Below are 21,537 nucleotides of genomic sequence, written 5' to 3'. Positions count from 1 at the left end.
TCAATGGCACAGTTTGTGATGTCATCCACCATTTCAAGAAGGCAGATGCATGAAAATTTTGAGGTGTAATTAGGCTAACTTGTGAACCACCTAACTGATTTGAACTGAATTTGCTAGAGGTGTAGGGACCTCCATCCACAATGATTCAATGTGGTGGACACATGAACGTTTGAGGTACAAGTGAGAATCTCTTTGGACTAAATTTGGTACAGTTGTAGGGACACCTCAAATGCATAGTTTGTGGTGATGTCATCTACCCCAGTTCAAGATGGCAGATGCATGAACGTTTCAGGCGCAAGTGGGATAGCTTGTGAACTGAATTTGTAGGGATTCAGTTGTAGGGATAGTGAAAGGAAAGTAGGTAGATCTTACTACAAGGACTTGTTTAAAATAGATATTTGTCTTCTTGAGTAATATAAAGTGATTACCTTTTAGACTAAAACTGGGTCCAAAATATTATCCATAGGGGAGCATTTGGTTGAGAGAAATTTGTCATAACTACAGGCTGTGACTTTGCATGCTGCACCTGCATCAGCTTTAACACATTTTTTTGTGATATAAACCATTGTACTGTGTGCTGCTGTGACTTTGGGGAGCATGCCCATTCCTAGGACTGTGTGTGGGTTTTGAAAGATCCAGAGTTGGCACCTAGACCAGTAGCGATCCACTTTCTCTAACAAGAAAAGCCAGAGTTCTGCAGTCTGTGTACATTAAGCATCTTTGCATGCTTTCTCATATTTGTATAATTTTATTATTTATAACATTTCTGTCTTCTTTTGTTCAGTGTTGGAACTTGAGATGGCATACATGGGGTTCCAAATAGTCACCTATCAGGCCCAAATATGCTTAGTTTCAGCAAGGTTGCTGCACCATGTACTCAGACAATGTCCTGGGAACATTTATTTTACAGTATTTATTATTTTGCATGTTTTAATTTATATCCGTATTAATAAAACCACTTTTTCTCAAATGATCTCATAGCAGTGTACAATATAAGAGCTCGGTAAAATACACTAAATTATTTTTCTGCTTCTAGTCATGAAGAAGGGCAAGGAGCTGAAACTTTACCCTCCTACCATCATGAACCTTACTTGGCAGCCCCTCTGGCTTGTAAGGTTTCACATGGCACTCCCCACATACTTCAGGGCTAGGTAGCTGCATTCTTTTAAAAAGGAAAGAGCAGTAATTCACACGAAGCTTAATTCCTTAGCCTATGTCAGCTTTTCTATGGGGCCACAGAATCTCATTAGACACAAAGCGCATCCATGCCTTCATGGCCTAGAAGTGTGAGCCCCATTGAAGTAAATGTGTCAATGTACTTCTTTGTGGATTGAGCCAAAAGTCTGTTTTCCCAGCTGTGTGACAAGCCATGCACCAAGGACAGGAAAGGCAAGGTGGTATTATTTCCTTTCTTCATCAGTCAATAATACATTCTTTAAAGTCATTGTTTAAGGGAATTCTCTTGTTGAACAGAGGCAGCTTTTGGAGATAGAGGAATTGTTTTGAAATTTAAGGATCTGAAGGATTAATTGCTCTAGTGACCAGACAAATTAGACAGTGATACTCAGGCCTCCCTTAAGGCTCATGCATGGCTAAATGAAGTATGGCATTTATAGTTTTGATGTGAGAGCATGCTGCCACATAAGAACACTGGAGATTATACAAAGCAGGAGAAATATGGGAATCTTTTCATTAAATGCTCTCAACCAAATGAATTCCCACATGGAAAAATGAAATGTTAGCAGTAATGATCAAACCTCTTACTGCAAAGTATGGAGAATTGCAAATACTGTTTCAGGGCTTACAGCTGGTTGCCTTGTATTGCTAAATAGTAAGGCTGTAAACATTATGGTCTGAATTTCTAGCATTATTGCTTATTTAAATGGGTTGGGAGAAAATTAGGTGCACTCTGGCTCTGCAGCTTTAGCAGGCCTGAAGAAAATGAAAACTAGTGGTGTTAGAAAAGCTACAGTGGCTACTATGAACTTAAAAACATTATATATATATATAGATAGATAGATAGATAGATAGATAGATATATGGAAACATACAAAATTGTAAATAATGAGGCGGGTCTCATGATCAGTGAGACCCACTTTGAAAGGGTTTGTGGGGAGAGTGGGCTAAGTCCGCTCTTCCCGCAGATGATCAGCAAGCTCTTCTTGGGCGACCAGATCAGCTGCCCACACGACTGCTGGCTTCGTCACGGAGCTGGAGAGGGCTTGGGAGTTTGGGGACTGCACAGCCCCCGGAAGTTCCAGCATGCCCTGCGCGAGCACACAGAGCATGCTGGAGAGACCCCCGAGCCGGAAGGCTGCTTTTTAGCCTCCTGGTGGGGGGTCTCCTCATGAGTTGCCACAGCACTGAGCCGCACCACAGCAGCACACAATCCGTTAACCCCGGTTAATGGAGCACTCGCTACACTAACCTGGGTTAAGGGGAGGGTGGGTTAGCTGCTTGTAAACCACCGGACTCGCCTGCAGCAAAAATTGGGCTGGGCTCTCCTAGCCCGATTTTTGCTGGCCGTGAGAACAGCTTCAATGTCTTCCGTTAGTATGTTGCAGTCAGTGCATTAGTGCTTCCCATCTTCTTCCTTTTCTTTTTTTAGATTTATGTGTGACTTTTAAATTATAAAGCAAATCAATATATTGCAACATTTTAAAATAGTACATTTCACCATGCTATACTAAATAATCATGATTTATATCTCCTGGGACTTTTACACACAGCAGGCTGTACCGTGAGTATACTGGGAGGCTTTACTGCGAACTTGAAATTGTCCCCCAAACCCAACACAAATAGCGGATTTTTAAAAACCGGATATATATTGGGCTACACTCTAATGTGCTGTGAAAAACCCTAATTGTGTGTGAACTGTTCCCCAATAACTTGCAAGGACTTTGGGATAAATCTGGCCGATATGTGAACCCGCCCCCTCTGTTCCAGAGGAGATGTGCATTAAAGGGCTTTAAAAGCCCCCTGTGAAAAACTTCCTAATAAACAATATCCATGAATAAGAAAGTGAAAAAGGAAAGGAAATTCCTTGAAGAGGAATCCTGCTATCCCACATTGACTTTATATGTCATTTATGCCACCAATATTACTATTTTTAGTATTCAGGAAAATTCAATCTTTTGTTATCAAATCTAGCAATATCTTTTGTTCATAGTATTATTATTATTTTAAATATTTATACCCCACCCCTCCAGTGCACTACTGCTTGGGGCGGCTCACAACAATAAGATAGATACAAGATACAATAAAAGTAATAAAATTAAATAAATTAAACAAAAATGTTGTCAGATTTAAAACCACAATTATTATTAGGTTCAAATTAAAGGTTATTTTAAAAGCTAAAAAACGGAAAATTATAAAAAGCTAAAGAACCTACCAGTTATAACAACAAAAAAGGAGCATTAAAAAGCCTCCTTAAAAGGTATGTTTTAAGATGTTTTTTAAAAACACTGAAGGAGGGAGCATGCTGAAGCTCTTCCGGGAGGGCGTTCCAAAGCCGAGGGGCCACAACTGAAAAGGCCCTGCCTCTATTCCCTTCCAACTGGATCTCTGTTAGTGGCAGGGCCATGAGCAGGGCCTGAGGTGATGCGTGGAGGACCCTTGCAGATTCATATGGGTGAACGTGGTCTGACAGGTACCTCGGCCCCAAGCCGTGTACTGCTTCTTTCACATAATTCAGTGGGCAAACTGGCAGACTACAAGGTATACTAGTTTTAGTCATTTCCACATTTGCATTTAATATAATTTTCAAGACTTCTCTCTTGTACAATAGTTCCACATTTTATAAACATCTCCTTTTTATGTTGTTATAACACCACCACTCCCCATTAGTTTTATCTTACATATCTTCCCAGATGTGAGATAGCATCTTACAACAACGCTCTGTATGATTCAAATATATTTAGAAACCCTTTTCCTACCAATGCCCACACCAGCAGTGTTTCTGTTGACCTTCCATCTCCATTCTCCCACTCTGGTGGCTTGCTGTTCCTTCGAATTTCATTGCATCTGACCAGCAAAAAGAACTTTAGTTCACCAATTGACTTTCCAGCAGCGGCAGAAGAAATGCACATAATAGAATAAACAGCATATTCAGGATTAATTTACCAGTTAGGCCTGGACAGCATGGAGCCTCACTCATCAGGGAAGCTTTCAACTTCAGACCATAGAACCAATATCAAAAGGATGACAGTTTCCAACTGCTAAGCACTCACTTTGGCTTGGCAGAGAGTATTTCAACCAGCATCAACATGTTTGGCAAGTAGCTTCAGATCTGAGACTTGAAGCAGCTGGATCCAGCATGATTCATATCTAGTCCAAAGTATCATGCACAGACCTACTGAAGTAATTAATTATTGGAAACTGGAATAATAAACAAAGGCACTTTACTTTTAGCAGTTAAATAAAAACTCATTCAGAGCAGGTCTGTTGCTGCAGAGCTCCCTTGCGGTGTGATCTATTAATACATCACTACATACCCAAGGATAGCTTCAGAGGGAGGCAACATACAACAATAAGCAGAGACTTTGGTGCTTGCTTTTTATTCATGGTTTCTAAGTTTGAAGAAAATTCTGGGTCCTTAGTGACTCAATGACCAAAGGAAATTTGGCAGGGAAGGCACTGCTGGGACACCTTGACAGAGGAAGCTTCATGGCTCAACACATGGCTATTAGAGGCACATGTGCCTTTTACAGTATTTTGTATGCATGTGTGTTGTGTTTTACTTGCTTCTATCACTAATGCGAAGTCTATCATTATGTGAAGACCCAGCTCCCTTGAGAAGTCTATAATGCTGGGGGAAGTTGAAGGAAAGAGAAGAAGAGGACGACCAGCAGCAAGGTGGATGGACTGGATTATGACAGCGATGAATGCACTATTGAGAGACCTTAAAGGCCAAGTTGGAGACAGATCATCCTGGAGAGAATCTATCTATGTGGTCGCTAAGAGTCAACACTGACTTGACGGTGCTTAATCAATCAATCATCAATCACTAATAGTTTTGTAATTACCAGAAGGCCTGCACAATTTGTAATCCATCAAACCCAACAGAGCCCATCAACCATGTTTCATACATGGCTTGCCAAGTGACACCCCCCACCCTGCATTTTTACAGTCTCAGACAGGCAGCAGAAACAGGTTAGTATAGTCCTTTGTTATCCACTATTTATTTTACGCACTTACAACCTTCTCAGAATATGTTTGTGTCACCTTTCCAATAAGGAACACTCAAAATGGCATACAACATATTTTTTTTAAAAAAGCTAATTTAAAATAGCACGATGCACCCATACCAAACCCAGCACTTAAAACATAAGGAGGTCATTCACACAATCAAAAACTGTCTTCTAACCCAGGTTTGGGAGCTGTGTGTGCTCCCAATTTTTGGTTGTGAGGAAACAAGGTAAGACAAAATATTACCAAAAGTGCCCCAAGATGCTGGCTGGTCACCTCAGCTATGCTTTTGGCTTAAAGGGGGGGGGGAATTAGCTTGGGTTGGGGAGCAGTTTGACTCCAGTATTAAGCAAGTTTGATGTATTTGGAAAGGATGAGGAGACATAGGTGCAGTTTAAAAACTTTATTAAGGGTAAAGTTGCAGATACAGAAGGCGAAAAGAGAGTTTGGTTAGGCAAATCAATAATTTAGCTAAAGGTTTAAATGCGGATCTTAGTGAAGGCTTGTAGTAATTTGGCTAGAGTTCCAAATCGGAGCCTGCTTAGAGACTTGCAGTAGAAAGTGCTTGGAGGATGGGAGGGAAAACAGAAAGTGAAGCAAAAGGGCAGCTTCGAGAGAGCAAAAGAGAGAGCGAGAGAGAGAGAGCGCTCTATTACTGGTCCTTCCTGGGTGCATTTGGTGCACGATGGCTGGGCACTCAGGCCTCTCTTTAGAAGAAAGCATGGGGTAGAAGCAGGGAGAAAGAGTGAGGGGGCAGCAGCAACCACAACTCACTTATGGAAATCTATAGAGTCCAAGTGGAACCTGAACCAAATCCTCTAGAATCCAAAGCTATTGTAGCTAGGCTAGGATATTTATATCCAAAAATGTGCCCTGAGGCAAAGATTGTTATTTACCAAGCAATTCTCCCTCCCTGTAGGGTGAGGGAATCTATGGGAAAAAACGGTTACTTTTGCAGGCTGGACTCAATCATTTATGTGTGCCTTGCCAAACAAAGGCAAGGGCAGCTATGCAAATGTGGCCGTGAGCTTGTGTGGTGGGCTAGTGTTTGTTTACATATCTCAAGCCTCCAGTGTCTCCCAGGTGCAAAGATACGCTCCTACGGTTGGTTAATGAACAATTCCTCCCTGATCTTTCTCAGTCAATTCATTAATGTGGATGGGTTGAGAAATGTGCTGTTTATTGGTGCTCCTTCTTGAGAGCTTTTCATGTTAGCTCTCAGGCAGCAGGATTCCTCTCCTGAGTGATTTACCTTCAATGGGTCTGTGTAGCTTTGGCCATACCTTGTTACCTAGGCATAGGCGCATCTTCTCTCTCATAGGCACATCCTCTCCCCGCACATGAGCAGGGCAGGAGCCCTGGGTGGCCGGATTGGCCGCCTACATGGCTGCCGGCTCCATGATGGAGCCAGTGGGGGCTGGGGAGTTTGGGGCTGCGCGGCCACCAGAAGCTCCAGCATGCCCTGCGCAAGTGCGCAGGGCATATTGGAGAGACCCCTGGAGCCGGAAGGCAGCTTTTCACCTTCCCTCCGGGGGTCTACTCATGAGTAGCTGTGGTGCCACAGCTATGCACTATTTTAAAAAACGGGTTTAAGGGGAGGGGTTGTTTGGCAGGTTAACTGCTGGGAGGCAACCGGGCTCGCCTGTGAGCCCAGTGGCTCCCACGATCAGCCGAAATCGGGCTAGGCTTCCCTGTGCAGCACTACCCCAAAACATAGGTTACTGTCAGCAGAAAACCTGGGTAGAAGTGACTGTGTGCAAGCAAGGTAGGAAGAAAAGCCTCCCAGGTTTTCCTTCTACCTTGCTTCCACACAATCACTTTTACCCAGGTTTTCTTCTTACCTTGCTTCCACACAATCAAATACTGGGAGTGCACACAGCTCTCAAACCTGGGTAGAACACAGTTTTTTTAAAATTGTGTGAATGACCTCAAGATGATGTTTATGTTGCATGTTTATGTAGGCTTCCGAAGTTATTCAAATAATTTATTTTGCTAGATAGAGGAAAAGCCATGGGACTAGGTTCTTGGCCTTCTTCTTCCTAGGTTCAGGAAGAAGAGCTAGGTTCTTGCTCTCTTCCTGTAAGGGAGCTGTAAGACTGCTAGTTTCCAGTGGCTAGCTAAATTTGATTTTTACTGGAAAGCAAATTCCAGTGAATTCCCATTCACTCTTTAGTATTGGGTCATTATGTTGTTAGCTTGCAAGCACTGCTCATTAAGACTTTTTGTATTCTCCTGTCTTTGGGTTGCATTCAAAGGTTTCTTTTTTTAAAAAAAGGAGTCTTCCTCCTGAGGAAGCTCCTTCTGTTGGAGGAAGGGGATGTGTGGATGAAACTTCATGTGTCTGTTATAACCTGAGCCCACACATATCATTGATACTCATGCTGGCACTGTATCTTGTCACTGTCATGAAGGTAGGGGTGTGTGTGTGTGTGTGTGTGGCAGGCAGGCAGGCAGGCAGTCTTTAATACGGTCTAAGACCAATAACGCAACATCTAAAACCGTATAATATTTTAAACACAGCCATATTAATAACATAACTGTACATTGGATCTAACCATTAGCGAGCAGAGTGCAACCAACTCGTATTGCAGAACAGCAGAATTTTGCCACTGTGTGAGTGATAGATGAATTCACATCTATTAGCAGATATTTGTTGTAGAATTCATCCAATTGATCTGGCAGATTATGAGAGAGAGAGAGAGAGAGAGAGAGAGAGAGAGAGAGAGAGAGAGAGAGAGAGAGAGAGAGAGATATGTGAACAAGCTGCCAGCTATCTAGCTAACAACAGTAAAACCTCTGAAAACAAGCAACCTTTTAATTGGCAGAGGAAAAAAGCCAATCTTTTATGCAAGGATTCAAGGATGATTTGAGATTAGTGGGGGTCCAAGGCAAGAGAGAATCTGGTGGCTTCCCCACTTAAGCAGACACCCAGCCCTCCCCTTGACTGGGTGGCACAGGGGAAAGGTCTGCTGTACCCAACTGTGGCAATAAAAGGGCCTCTTAGTGCAGGTAGCGGTGCAAGCGCTGCCCACGGACCCAGAAATGCTCTTACCTGTGCTGTCTTCTCAAGGGGAGGGACGAGTGAGGGATGGAACACTGTAGCAGTACTCATTTCTCCCTCTCCATGCTTGCTTCTCCTTTCCTTTCCCCTTCCCTTTTAAAAATGGAGAGAGAGGAGGAAGCACAGCTGCTCTTCTGTTCAATTTTTTAAAGGAGAAAGAGAAGTTGGAAAGGGTAAGGTGAAGTGAGGAGAGGTAGCACAGAGCAGCCTAAATGATACAACGCAACACCAGCTGGCTACACCAGTGAAAAAGAGGGGATATGGAGCAAAGCTAGTACATGGCTGGTGAGCTGTGTTCAGCTAATGGGTCACAATTTGTATGGGCTTATGTTACAGTTTTTTGCAAGAGAATGTTCACTTTTATGTCTGCACCAAATATTGAGGCTCTTCTCACGATCACTGAGAAGAGCCTGGAGTGGGTTAGCAGGGAGAACGGGCTTAGCCTGCTCTCCCCACACATGAGCAGGCAATCTGCTCCGGGTGGCCGAACCAGCCGCCCATATGACTGCTGGCTCTGTTACGGAGCCGGTGGGGGCTGGGAGGATTGGGGCCTACATGGCCCCCAGAAGCTCCAACATGCCCTGTGCGAGTGCGCAGGGCATACTGGAGAGACCCCCAAGCCGGGAGGCTGCTTTTTAGCCTCCCAGTCAGGGGTCTATTTGTGAGTTGCCATGGCACGGAGCTGCGCCATGGTGACACACAAGCACAAAGACGGCGTTAGCAGAGTGCTCGCTCTTCTAACCTTGGCTAAGGGCAGGGGCAATTAAGCAGGTTACCCGCTTGTAAACCACCGGGCTTGCCTGCAAGCCTGGTGGTTTACACGACCAGCAAAATTTGGGCTAGGCTTTCCTAGCTCAATTTTTGCTGGTTGTGAAAATAGCCCTATTCTCTTGGTTTGATTTTTGGAACACTAAATTTGGGACTTTTTTGGATACAAGAAATATTTTCTCCCAAATGTTTTGATGTGAGAAAATTCAGCTTCTTTTGTTCCTGGTCAGTGCTATTGTATTCCCTGCTTGGGCACCATGTTTTTTTAATCACCGCTTCTATTGCTCTCCTGGCCTTGTATTGTCCCTAGTCACGTGGGCTTTCCAGACCATTCCGGGATTATGCAATGAATGGGATAATGATCAGTAAAGCGGGCAGCCAATCAGATTCGGCTGAGCAAATTCAACTGTGAGGGAGCAAGGGAATAAATGACTAGGCAAATATTTTTGCAGTCGTTGCTCAAAAATGGCAGTAAAAAGGAAGGTAATTTTTGATGCAGGCAAAACACAGTCCTAATTACTACTATCATTAGCATTTTTAATTCCTCACACAAAGTGAACATATAAAGCAAATATACTTGCTGGCTTTTAAGGTGGAGAATGTAGCGGGTGTTTGCTCTGAAGCAACATCCATCTGACAGAATTATAAAAGGAATGCATTTTCTGTTTCTTTCAAATCTTTCTCACTTTCTCCAAAGTCTGCTAAAAGCTTACAGTTCAATGACAGCCACTTCTACTCTAAGGAAAGGCCATCCTGCTTTTTCCTCCTGCCCACCTTTTCATTATCCCTCTGTCATTTACAAGGTCCACATGCAATGGGTTTGGAAGAAAGTAAAAATTCAATCCTGGTTTGATGGGCAGCAGCTTGTGCTTTCAAGGGCTATATAATCAAAGCCAGAATTTCTTTGTCTCAACACATTTTTTTCATAATGAATGAAGTCTTGCTTTGTGCTTGTGTCAGTCAAGTACTTCTAACAGCTGTGTCTTCTGCTGCTACACACGATATGTAGGTATCTTTAATAGGCTCAACCGGAGTTATTGCATGTACCAACTTACCCCACCCCCAGGGCAAGATGTGGGCTGGAGCTACATAGTACAGGTACAATGCCTGTAGAGTGGCTAGCCCTGGCCAATGGGAGTGCAGGCCAATACCATTTTTAATGCTTCTTATTATTACTCTCCAAAATGCAGTGCCTGTACTGTGCAACCCAGCCTCTGCCTCTGTGAGCATATGAAGCTGCCATGTACCAAGTCAGACCATCGGTCTACCTAGCCCAGTATTGTCTATTGACTGGCAACAGTTCTCCAGAGCATCAAGCAGAAATGTTTCCCATCACCTATTACCTGCATATTTTGGCTAAAGATGCCAGGGGTGGAAACTGGAATCTTGCATGCAACTCATGTGCTCGACTGCTGAGTTGCAGCCTTTTCGCTAAGGGGCACCAAGTGATGCTTTTTTGGTAATAGCAGCAGGGCGATTTCCAGATTAGACCCTACAACGGAGTCACAACGGATCTGCTAAATGTGATTCCATACTTCCTTTGCTGTGACACTGCAGTCCCTATGCTGTCAGCAGGGTGCAGTTCACATTTCGGATTTAATCGCTGTGATGTAGTGCTAGAGCGTTGCATGTGCAGTGCAAAAAAAAAAAAAAGGCTGTATTTTCTGGTTGTGGAGTTTTTGCAAGACTGCTTCACCTGCTGATAACTTTGTGCAACTGTCTTTATTTACGTTTTGAATGCGATTTGTCCAAACTGAAGCAAACTGTCCAAACTGAAGCGATTTGTCCAAACTGAGCCCCTGGTGGTGCATTGGTAAAACTGCCGCCCTGTAACCAGAAGGTTACAAGTTCAATCCTGACCAGGGGCTCAAGGTTGACTCAGCCTTCCATCCTTCCAAGGCCAGTAAAATGAGTTCCCAGAATGTTGGGGGCAATATGCTAAAATCATTGAAACTGCTTAGAGAGCTCCGGCTATAGAGCGGTATATAAATGTAAGTGCTATTGCTATTGCTATTGCTATTATACTGCTGTTGAGCGGCTAACTGGAAAGTGCCCAGATGAATTGCCATTCTAGAATTGCCAAGGCAGCTCCTGGGGGAAGGGCCATCTAGGAAAATTCTCTGCCTAGAGAACTTGTGCTAGTCAGGGCTAAATGAGTCAATTGTCTGACTCAGTATAAGGCTGCTTCATATATTTAGCAAGTGACTCACAACCCCTATAGCTAATCAGCAGGGTGCTTTCCAGATTACACACTGTTCAGCAGTAAAATGCTTTGGCTTGGCAGGATTGTTGTGGAAATGGAAATAGCTTGTGCAACCCTTCTACAATGGGAAAATACAGCTAATTTTTTGCGACACACATGCAACATTAAAGGACTAAACACTAGGGATGTGCATGAATTGATTTTTTTGTTTTGATTTGTACTCAAATAGAATCACCCCAATTTGTTTTGGGTCCAAACCTGACCCCTCCATCACCCCAGATTTGATTTGTGCCCACATTTTCAAGATCTGAATCAATTTGAGGCAAAAAGGGGTACCAGGGCAAAAGAGTGGGGGGGGGGGGGTTGTAGTACCAAATGGATGGAAGCTACCACCCAAATTTCAAAGAAATTGGACCAAGGGATGATTTTTTATGTCTTTAAGCTTTTCCCCATAGGTAATAATGGGGATTTCAGCAGCCTTAGTTATAACTCCCCAGGGGAGGCACCAGGGTGGTAGTGCCCAATTGGTGCAAGGAAGCTACCACCCATATTTCAAAGAAATTGGGTGAAGGGGTGATTTTTAAAAGATTTTTGAAGTTGATAGATAGATAAATCTTTATTGTCATTGTCCTGTGCAGAACAACGAGATTGATTGTTGGCATGTCTTTGGGGCAGATTCGGGGCAGAAAAGGGGTTCTGGGGGCAGAAGAGTGGGTCAGGTGGTAGTGCCCCAATTGTTGCCTGCTACCACCCAGTTTTCAAAGAAATTGGTGAAAGGGGAGATTTTTAAATAATTTCAGAAATTTGAGCTTTTAAAGCTTTAATCTTTTCCTCCATAGGGAATAATGGGGAATCTCATCAGCCCCATAACTCCACTTGGGGGCCACCAGGGTGGCCCAGAGTGGGGTGTGGTGTAGTGCACATAAGTTGCCAAACACCCACTAAACGACAAGCCCATGGGGCACTGGGTTTTGTTGTTTCTGAGGTGTTCTGAGAGTTGATTCTCTGGGAGGAAATGAGTGGATTCAATGACAAACTTCAGAAATTCTGTTTGTTGGAGGTGTAGCTCCTGATGGCATTGACTCTTAGCACCAGAATCTTCATTGACCACTAGGGGCATTATGGGTAAAGATAGCCAATAAGGGCATTCCCCCACTGACCATGCTTTCCCTACTCTACTTCCCCTTTGTTAGATTCATTGTCTCTCAGGTGAGAGAATGAAACCTGAAACTGACTTCCTCCTTCTACTTCCCCACTTCCTGTATGTAGCTAGCAATGAGGCATGTAGGTCTTAATGTATCTCCCCAGTGGATTTCCTAAATAAACTACTTTATTTGGAAACTTAACTCCATGTCTCCAGACAATATTAATTAGCAGTGCTCCCTTACCTGTGTACTTCCTCTGTAGCTGGGGCAGATAAAGAAAACTCCTCACCTATCTCTCTAACACTGTTTTCTGCTCATTTGGAGAAATGAGGGAAAACTGTCATAATTTCCACATGCTAGTTACAGCACAGTTCTTAAAATCTAGCCAAGTTTATGTGATTGTATGTGCTTCTCATATAAATCTGTAGTTGTTTATTCTTTTAATCAATAATGTATTTGTATACTAACAGGTAATTCAAGGGTTTCTGTGCAGACACATTGGCCCAGTTAATACGTAACATGAAACCGGAGTTATGTAATGTGAAGCCAGCAGAGTTTGGAACTCCAGTACATCTGTATGTGTGAAACCGGTCTTGTGGTAGCAACCATGAATTGTCCCCTTAGCTAAGCAGGGTCCACCCTGGTTGCATATGAATGGGAGACTAGAAGTGTGGGCAGTGTAAGATATTCTCCTCAAGGGATGGAGCTGCTCTGGGGAGAGCAGAAGGTTTCAAGTTCCCTCCCTGGCTTCTCCAAGATAGGGCTGAGAGAGATTCCTGCCTGCAGCCTTAGAGAAGTGGATACTAAGCTAGATAGACCAATGGTCTGACTCAGTGTATGGCAGCTTCCTATGTTGCTAGTTTTGTGGCAAAAGCGACTTCCAGTTTGCCTTGGCAAACTCCAATTGGAACCTTCTGTTTGTACAAAGGTTTGCCACCAAGACCTGAGGTTTGTCCGTCGAGGAATTATGTCTGACTCTGGATGCCGACATAACCCAAGCATGCCCAAACAGCAGGGAGGGCTACCCTTTCCTGCAACTGGAGTTTGGCTGGCTGCGATTTTAAGAACATCTATGGTGTGATTTATAGTTCCAAATGGAAACTCTGGGTTTGCCAGCCTCCGGTTTTGTGTTACGTATGAACTGGGCCATTGCTTTGAGGCACTCGGCATGTTCATAGTGGTGTGATTCAGGTCTCCCTTTAAAGCACAGCATTTGACAGTTTTCTGAAAAATAGTGGCGATGCCAAACTAATAAGCTCAATTTGAAAAGAGAAATGAAGATATACACTGAGGAATTTGACTGTTGAGGGCTGTGGTTACAAAGGGTATAACAACACATGAAGAATTACTTGCTGCATTGTCCCCTGCTTTGCTTAAGGCCACTGTTGTAAGCAGGGGCATATCTAGGGTAGGGCAGGCAGGGCACATGCCCTGGGCACCACTTCAAGGGGGAGCCATTTTTTTAAATTTTAAAATGGCTGCCAAAAACAAAATAGCCACCGTGCATGCTCAAATGGTCTCTGTGATGCCCTAGTCCATGCCAGGCCTTGCAGAGGCCATATGAACATGCACGGTGGCCATTTTGTTTTCAGCAGCCATTTAAAAAAATATTATTAAATGGCCACCACACATGCTCAAATGGTCCCTGCGAGGCCCTAGAGGCCAGCGGGGGCAGGGGGAACCTTTGCAGGACCCCCCAAGGCCTTTAGGAATCCCCCTGAAGGGGCTACAGGTAAATTTTTTTAAATATATATATAATATAAGTTACTGTACACATATTCAGATTGGCACTATGTACAGAGAATCAGGGCTTGTGAATACTGAGCTGAAGCTTATGAGCTAGGATTGTATTCATTTGCTCTTACTTTGCTTCTTGTGATAAGTGAGTTAATTGTGATGTCTTAATAATATGGCTGTTAATGATGAGTTTGTCTTTGAATCAGTGTGAAATCCTTAGTATTAAGGCCCACTCAAAGTTTCTTGCTCTCTTTCTCTCATTTTAATTGTCTTTCTGAAATACTAGAATATATTCCAAGCAGTGACACAGTTTACTCTGCATATCCTTTAATTATTTTCAGAGTATCTGGGAAAAGTCAAATTCTCCTTTTATTTTTAAAGCTTATGTAATAGTGATGCTACAATGCATAGTAGAGAATTAGCCAGGCACTTCTGTTTAGTTTCCAAGTACACCTCTGCATAGTATTTGGGTATTTCATGAGCCCAAGCACACTGAAATTGATCGTTTTCCAGAATTTTTTGGTCTGGCTACGTCCGCTGCTAAATAGTTTTTGAAATAGTAAAAGATTAACAAGCTTGACTTGTATTTTTGAGCTGATATTATGGTAAAGTTATCTGAAAGATAGGTGTCAGATGTTTGGACAGGGGGTGCAATTTCAGTGCTTGCCCTGGTGCTATTTTCCCTAGATACGCCTCTGGTTGCAAGGTCAAGAAGGTAAACTTCAAATTATTATGCAATCATTATCTATTGTATGCACTTGTGCTCTCCAGGGGCGGAGCTACCAGTGTCCAAGGAGTTCTTGGAACATGAACCATGCTACCTCTAGGGATGCCTCGGTCACCTCCCGCTCCTCCTGCTGCCCTCTTGGCACCATCCACTTTGGCTGCTGCCATCTATCCTCCTCTGCTGCCTGCCCACCAGCCTTTCTGGCTCCTGGGCCAGAAGCTAGAAGGGCTGGTTGGAGGAGGTGGCCACAGGTGGGCGACAAGAGTGACAGCAGCTGTGGTCAGCTGAAGCAGTGGGAAGGTGATGCCACAGGAGAAGGCAATGACTGAAGCATAACGCAAAATGTAATCTGCCTTAATCTCCTCTCATACTAAATGATTTTTGATGTTGTAATTTATACCTAGAATCAAAGGTAAATGAGCCCAGGCTTTTGGATACTGAAAAGTCACAGTTGCAGGCATTCCAACTTCTGGCAATTTCTTCTCTATACTTCTCTCTAACTGGATTTTAAAAACTGTGCATTGTAGGACGCTAGACTTATCATTTATTTGCTTCTTTTCTTTTCTATGCTCCTGACAATAAAATTGTAACTCCATATCTAATAATCGGAGTAATTGTTTGGCAAATAAAGGACCCTGTTGTTGTTGTTCAAGTTCCGAACAACAGCGCTTTTTGTGGAAGAGAGCCCTTAAAGTGCCAAGATGAATGAATTTCCCTCAGTGCACTGTTTGTGTAATGGGAATTTAAGTACTGCAGCTCCATTTTGTAGATTGCACATGGCCATAAATAAGGATCAGACTAGTACAATTTCATTAGAGCAAAATAATTCTTGTATACCTGATCAGATGGTTTGTGGATGGTTAAATATCACATTATTACACAACTGCAGGATTAGTACACAATCGCAACAAAGGTTTTTGAGACATTTTGGATTAGTCTCATGCTTTTTTCTCTTAAATTTTATTTGTAGTTTTAGGATCTCTTATTCTAAATCAAACTGTTCTGGATTAGGCAAATATAGAAGACCTAGCAAACAAAAGGACACGTGGAATCACCGGTTCCACTCCAAAATGTCAAAAGAAACCACTCTCAATCTTTCATAAGCTCTGCAGAGGACTAGATATCTGAAATGGAGTTCTCAGTCCAGTTCATATTCCAAAACTCATCCCAAAATGGCTCCTGGACATGTGAAGTTGGGTCTAATGTGGCCTGAGAAAGTCCCCATATTGTCCTAAGAAGTGCAGTGTCAATCACATCACCTGCCCTGAGCAATAATGGCAGACTTGCGATGCATGCTTTTGGGGGGATCAGAAACCTAAGTCCAGTTCAAATTGAGAAAGCCAAGGTCTAGAATGCATTTTGGCCCCATCTAGGCTTAAAATGTGGCAGTGGCATTATGGCTGTAGCATATCATACAATGCAGACAGTTCTTTTCCATCGTTCATTATTTCAGGTATATACAACTATGTACATTCATCAGAATAAATTGAGAGAGCTTTTCCTGGACTATACCATTGCAGGTTGAAGATGGGGTTTGCATTTTGGAATGTTTCTCCTTCATAGGAAGAACCCTGTTGGATTGGACTAAAGGTCCACCTAGTCCAGCATCTTATTGCCCACAGTGGCCAAACTAGATGCCTTCAGGAACCTTACAAGCAGGACATGTAGGCAAAAAGCCCTTTCCTGCCTTTGCTTCCCAACAACTGGTATTCAGGGACATAGTTCCTTTGCACCTGGAGGCATTGTATTGCCATCATGATTTGTAGCCACTGATAGACCTGTCCTCCATGAATTTGTCTAATATCTCTTTTAAAGCCATCTAAGATAGTGGGTATCACCACATATTGTGGTGGCAAATTCCTTAGATTATCAATGTGCTATGTTAAGAACTATTTTCTTTTTAGGCCAGTTCAGATGATACTTTCAAATGTGTGATCAGTATATCTGTTTTTTGTTGTTTCTTTGTTTTGGCCCACTTGGGAAACAGATTCTTAGGAACAGACCAACATGAGTAGAATGTATTCTTCCAATCATGTGTTTAGAATCCTAGTGCACCTTCCTCTCACTGATGCAACAGGCCTATCACTCCCCGCTCTCTATGGTTCCCAGACTTTGTCGTATTTCCTGCTTCAAACACAGCACCTTTCCACAGATATAGCACATAAACTGATAGTTATGCACAGAGATCAGCTGTTGCGATGCCATTCTTTTCCAAGGCAGAACTGAGAGCTTTGGCTCCTTTGTCTTCTATGGAGACCTGCTAACCTGCCTGCTTGCTTGAAGTACACACATAAAATGGGCATGTTTGGAGATCTCAGGTGCACCTCAAGTATATATATTAGTAAAAGGATTTGCAGTTTGCAATCATTCTTCAAAATATTAACATCAACTTTCTCTGAGACTCTGGTCTTTCTTCTCTCTGAGGTTTCATTCTCTGTGCTTTAAATGGGAGAGTTTATCCACATTTTCTGGGAAAGCAATGCATTTGAGTTTGGGACTTTTTTGGTAGGCTGGGCAAGGTCTGGAACCTACTTGCAAAAACTAGATAGATGTTTCTATATTTTATTCGTGAGTCTGGAAGTTGTCAATGAGTTAGTGAGGCCCAAGCAGCTTTAGATAGATATATAATAGTGAGCTCCAAACTGGAGGAAACCCCTTTTATAGGAAAGGATCCTCACAGATTGCAAGCCCACAACCCCAGATTTCTGTTGGAGAATGAAAAGACACAGGAGCCTTTCACACGGATGGGCAGGTGGGGATAGGGGCGACTGCTCCAACTCCCCCCCCCCACACTGATGATCAAAGAAAAGCTGCTGGGAGCACGGATTGTGCTCCCAGACTGTCTGCACTGCACCACATGCGTGGAGCTCTGGAGGCCAGGACAACGCATCCAAGACTCTGCAAATTCCACAATGTACCACACAATGAATGCAGTGCATTGACAGAATCCCCTGTCAGATGGGTGATCCAAGTGCCGATCTCGGTATCCTGATCACGATCTAAGCACCTGGGTTTAAGGGAGCACTCACACCCTTAATATCAGTTAAGAGTCAGGCTTAGAAGTGGGGTTAGACTGGGTGGAAGTGCCAGGATCCCTTTTAAGCATATCCCACAATGCACTGATGGGATCCCCCATCAGAGCATGGTGCATTGATGGGATCCCCCATCAGAAAGGTGATCTAGGTACCCATGTTGGTGTCTCCTTGTGCATGCAACCCAAGGAGACATACAATCCCGGCATCCAGGTTTAAGGGAGCGCATTTGATTGATTGATTGATTGATTGATTAAATGCCATCAAGTCAGTGTTGACTCTTAGTTGCCACATAGATTCTCGCAAGGATGATCTGTCTTCAGCTTGGCCTTTAAGGTCTCTCAGTGGTGCATTCATTGTTTTATTGAGAGTTGAAACTGGGTTAATTCCAATTGAAGACCACATTTGGTCGCTTATTTTCAGTTATTGGCTTAAAATAATTTACAGTCCATTGGCCGCCCTCATGTTTAATGGATAGCTTCTCCTCCAGATGGGAAGATGCAGCAGAGAAGAAATTTTGGTGTTATGGCCTCCTGTTTTCCCATTTGGCTCATGTAGGCCTTTTAAAGACCAAAGAATCAATTTGCCAGCCCTTCTGGAATATTGCACTTCAAAAGGATAGAGCATGAATTACACATTGTGTGGTTGTAGGAAATTCTAGACAATTTTTATCCCCAGCTAGTTATTTATATAAATCTACTTTCCCTAATTTTTGCTATGCTTTTACTCTGGCTCATTTTAAACATGTTACCTTTGGCTATTTTGAGTATGTGGGGCATCTGTTACTTTACTGCGTATTTTATAAAGATATATGCTCTCTTTTATTTATTTGAAATTTATTGTATACCACCTCCTCCAACAACTCTAGGTGGTGAACAATAACAATAACAGCAACAATAATGATGATGATGATGATGATGATGATGATAAAAATTAAAGGGCAAAAGCCTGGAGAAAAAGGTAGGTCTTGAGAAGGGGCTCAAAAGCTACTAAGGAGGGCCTGAACGAATCTGCTGGAGGGAGGTTGTTCCAAAGAAGAGGGGTAGCCACAGAGAAGGCCCTCCTATGGGTCCAGGCACCATGCACTACACCAGGGCCCAGGACACTAAGGAGGGCCAACAGAGAAGACCTCACAGGTTGGGATACAACTGGCCGAGAAAGGTGATTCTAGAGATATACTTTAATTATTAGTTAAATTTTGTTACATTATCCAGGCAGGCTGGATGACTTTAATGTAAATTTCCTTCTTTCTGATTCTGATGCTGAGATTATGTATCATGTAGCTAAATTCTGCGCTCCTGCCTGCAATATTAGGAAGCAAATGGTTAACCCTTCTATAAGGTATATGTGTTATTGTGGTGACAGGCTGGTACTCTTAGTATTCTTAGTAGTCTTAGTATTATTTACTACTATTTAGTACCAGAGTATTTTAAGTTGTACTGCCTGTAACTGATGATGGTGTAATTCAGGATAGAGAATGTATCATTTTCCATTCAGATAATCATTTGTACATGGGGTGAAGAATCTAATCACACTTGAAAGTATAATCTGAACTGGCCCATTGTCTGTCCTGTATGTCCTGTCAAGCCTTTTCATTGGATGAACCCAGGTGCCAGTGTGTTAATTAAAAAGGCAAATGTTTTCACCGTACCTCATAGGGAAGGTGTTCTATTCCCTTGATCATTTTTTGTTGCTCTTTCCCTCCAGCTCTATAATATCCGATTTGAGATGTGATGAGCAGAACTGTACATAGTATTTAAATGCAGTTGCACCACATATTTGCATACCGGCATTATGATATTGGCAGTAATGTTTTCAGTCCCTTTGCTAATGATCTCTAACATGGAATTTGCCTTTTTCACAGTAGCCGTGCACATCTTAAAAACTCCCTGCATTTAGAAAATAAGCATGTCAAGCAGACGGGCGTGTATCCTAGCTCTTTCTTCAAGCTAATTTTGTATGTGCTGAGAGTTTACTGTGTGTGTGTGTGTGTGTGTGTGTGTGAGAGAGAGAGAGAGAGAGAGAGAGAGAGAGAGAGTATTCAAATAAAACTCATCTCCTGCCTGAAGTGGTATGTAATGGACACAGATGTCCATACACAGAGTGATAACAAATGTACGTGTTTACTGCTGTTACGTTTCTCTTTGTGCTGTCAGTTAATTCACCATTCCCTATTACACACATGTTGCAATGGGGGAAAGATGCCTGTTTGAAATCAAACTTGATATGAGCAAATATTCTATGGATTATGTCTGTAAGACACAATCAATGTGAAGCCTTGCTGTGCATGTTTTCAAGTAACCTTTTGCAGAAGAACCACCCATGGCGTGGAACTTTCTAGCTCTGTGGAAATTAATGGCTAAGCTCCTGTTGACCTTAATGGAGTCAGAAGTTTACTGTTTTGAAGCCAATACTCAGATAACCTTCTATAAAGATGCAGTTCTTAAGAGCCATTTGATTGTGATGCTCTGGATTACTCCTTAGGATGTGCAAACATGAGATAAGGAGAAAAAATGTGCAATACTGAGTTTATTATCAATAGAGTGTGATAGACCATGCCCTCAGCCACTCCCCAGGGACCAAGGGGGTTGGGAATTTCTCACTAATCTAACAAGCGCACAGGAACTTTCTTTTGCATTATCAGCACTCATCCACAATTACTGAGAATAGATGTACAGGATGGGGGGGGGAATCCTACTTTTAATTAAAGACAGTGAAAAATTTGGAATGTATTTTGGCACAAAAAATGACACATTAGATATGCTTTGAATAATATTTGAACAGAATGGTGGTTAGTTATCTTGCACCTAGGTGGTTTTTAAAAAGGGTTTAATGTAGCGGTGTGTACTTCACATCCCTCCCACCCCCCCGCCGCCCGGCAATAGAATTTGGAAATAGGCAGTTTAGCTGCAACTCTATAAAATGAAAAGTTAAAGCACGATCTAGACAAAGTGAAACACTATTGAGCCCCATTTATTTAAATGAGGGAGTTGTGCACATGCTTAAATCTCTTCCATTTTACCCAGTGGAACTTTAAAATACTTAGATCATGTCCATAGTTTGTTTGCATACTTAATAAATGAAAGGTCTGGGTGAGTATGAAAAAAATCCAGGGAATGTATTGCTTCCTTTTATTCAGACTTACTTTACTTTTCCCAAGCCTTGCTGAAACCAATAGGAAATGGAAATTCTTCCTTTTGGGCCTTGTTTTGAATGAATTTGAAGAGTTATGAATGATTGGCAGAAGCTTTGGAGTTCATTGACCTGTCAGCCCCTTTATGCCCTAACTGCATCTTGCTGAATGACCTTCTAGTAGCCACATAGTGATGACTAAGCAATTCCATATTCACTTGCTGGGTGCTTGAAGCTCTTCTTGCTCTGACCTTTTGACACTTTCTGGCATGTATGTATTGGGCTGTCATTTAAGGTGCCAGAAAAAAAGCAAATCAAGGATGGGTTTTGAGTCATTGGGGGAAGAGGGAATAATATTGTAAGATAAATGTAAACATTAAATGGAAAAAAGAATAATGCAAATCTAAAAATAGGGCAATTCTCCTGAAAAGAAAACAAATAGAAACCAGGGAAGTGAGACAACTTGAAAAGAGGTGCTGTGGAATGAGGCAAATAAACTCTGATGAATGAGTGACAGCGAGGGGAGTTTCTTCTTGACAACTGAA

General features: G+C 42.6%; 1 long non-coding RNA gene across 5 annotated transcripts in view; it reads right to left on the bottom strand.

Moving 5' to 3' along the window:
* The window catches only part of LOC128322235 (uncharacterized), a 192,196-nt gene that overhangs the window by 972 nt on the left and 169,687 nt on the right, over nt 1–21,537 (bottom strand). For 3 of the 5 annotated variants that reach the window (XR_008305611.1, XR_008305613.1, XR_008305614.1), the window contains 2 exons: nt 8,240–8,341; nt 3,936–4,023 (listed from right to left, as the gene is read on the bottom strand). This is a non-coding gene — a long non-coding RNA (uncharacterized LOC128322235). Of the gene's footprint in view, nt 1–3,935; nt 4,024–8,239; nt 8,383–21,537 lie in introns of all 5 variants that reach the window. The other 2 variants (XR_008305612.1, XR_008305615.1) reach the window with 2 other exon arrangements.

This window comes from Hemicordylus capensis, chromosome 4 (assembly GCF_027244095.1).
Source record: "Hemicordylus capensis ecotype Gifberg chromosome 4, rHemCap1.1.pri, whole genome shotgun sequence".
NCBI classification, from domain to species: domain Eukaryota; kingdom Metazoa; phylum Chordata; class Lepidosauria; order Squamata; family Cordylidae; genus Hemicordylus; species Hemicordylus capensis.
Note: the sequence above shows the minus strand (reverse complement) of the source record. Positions and strands in the feature narration are given on the sequence as shown.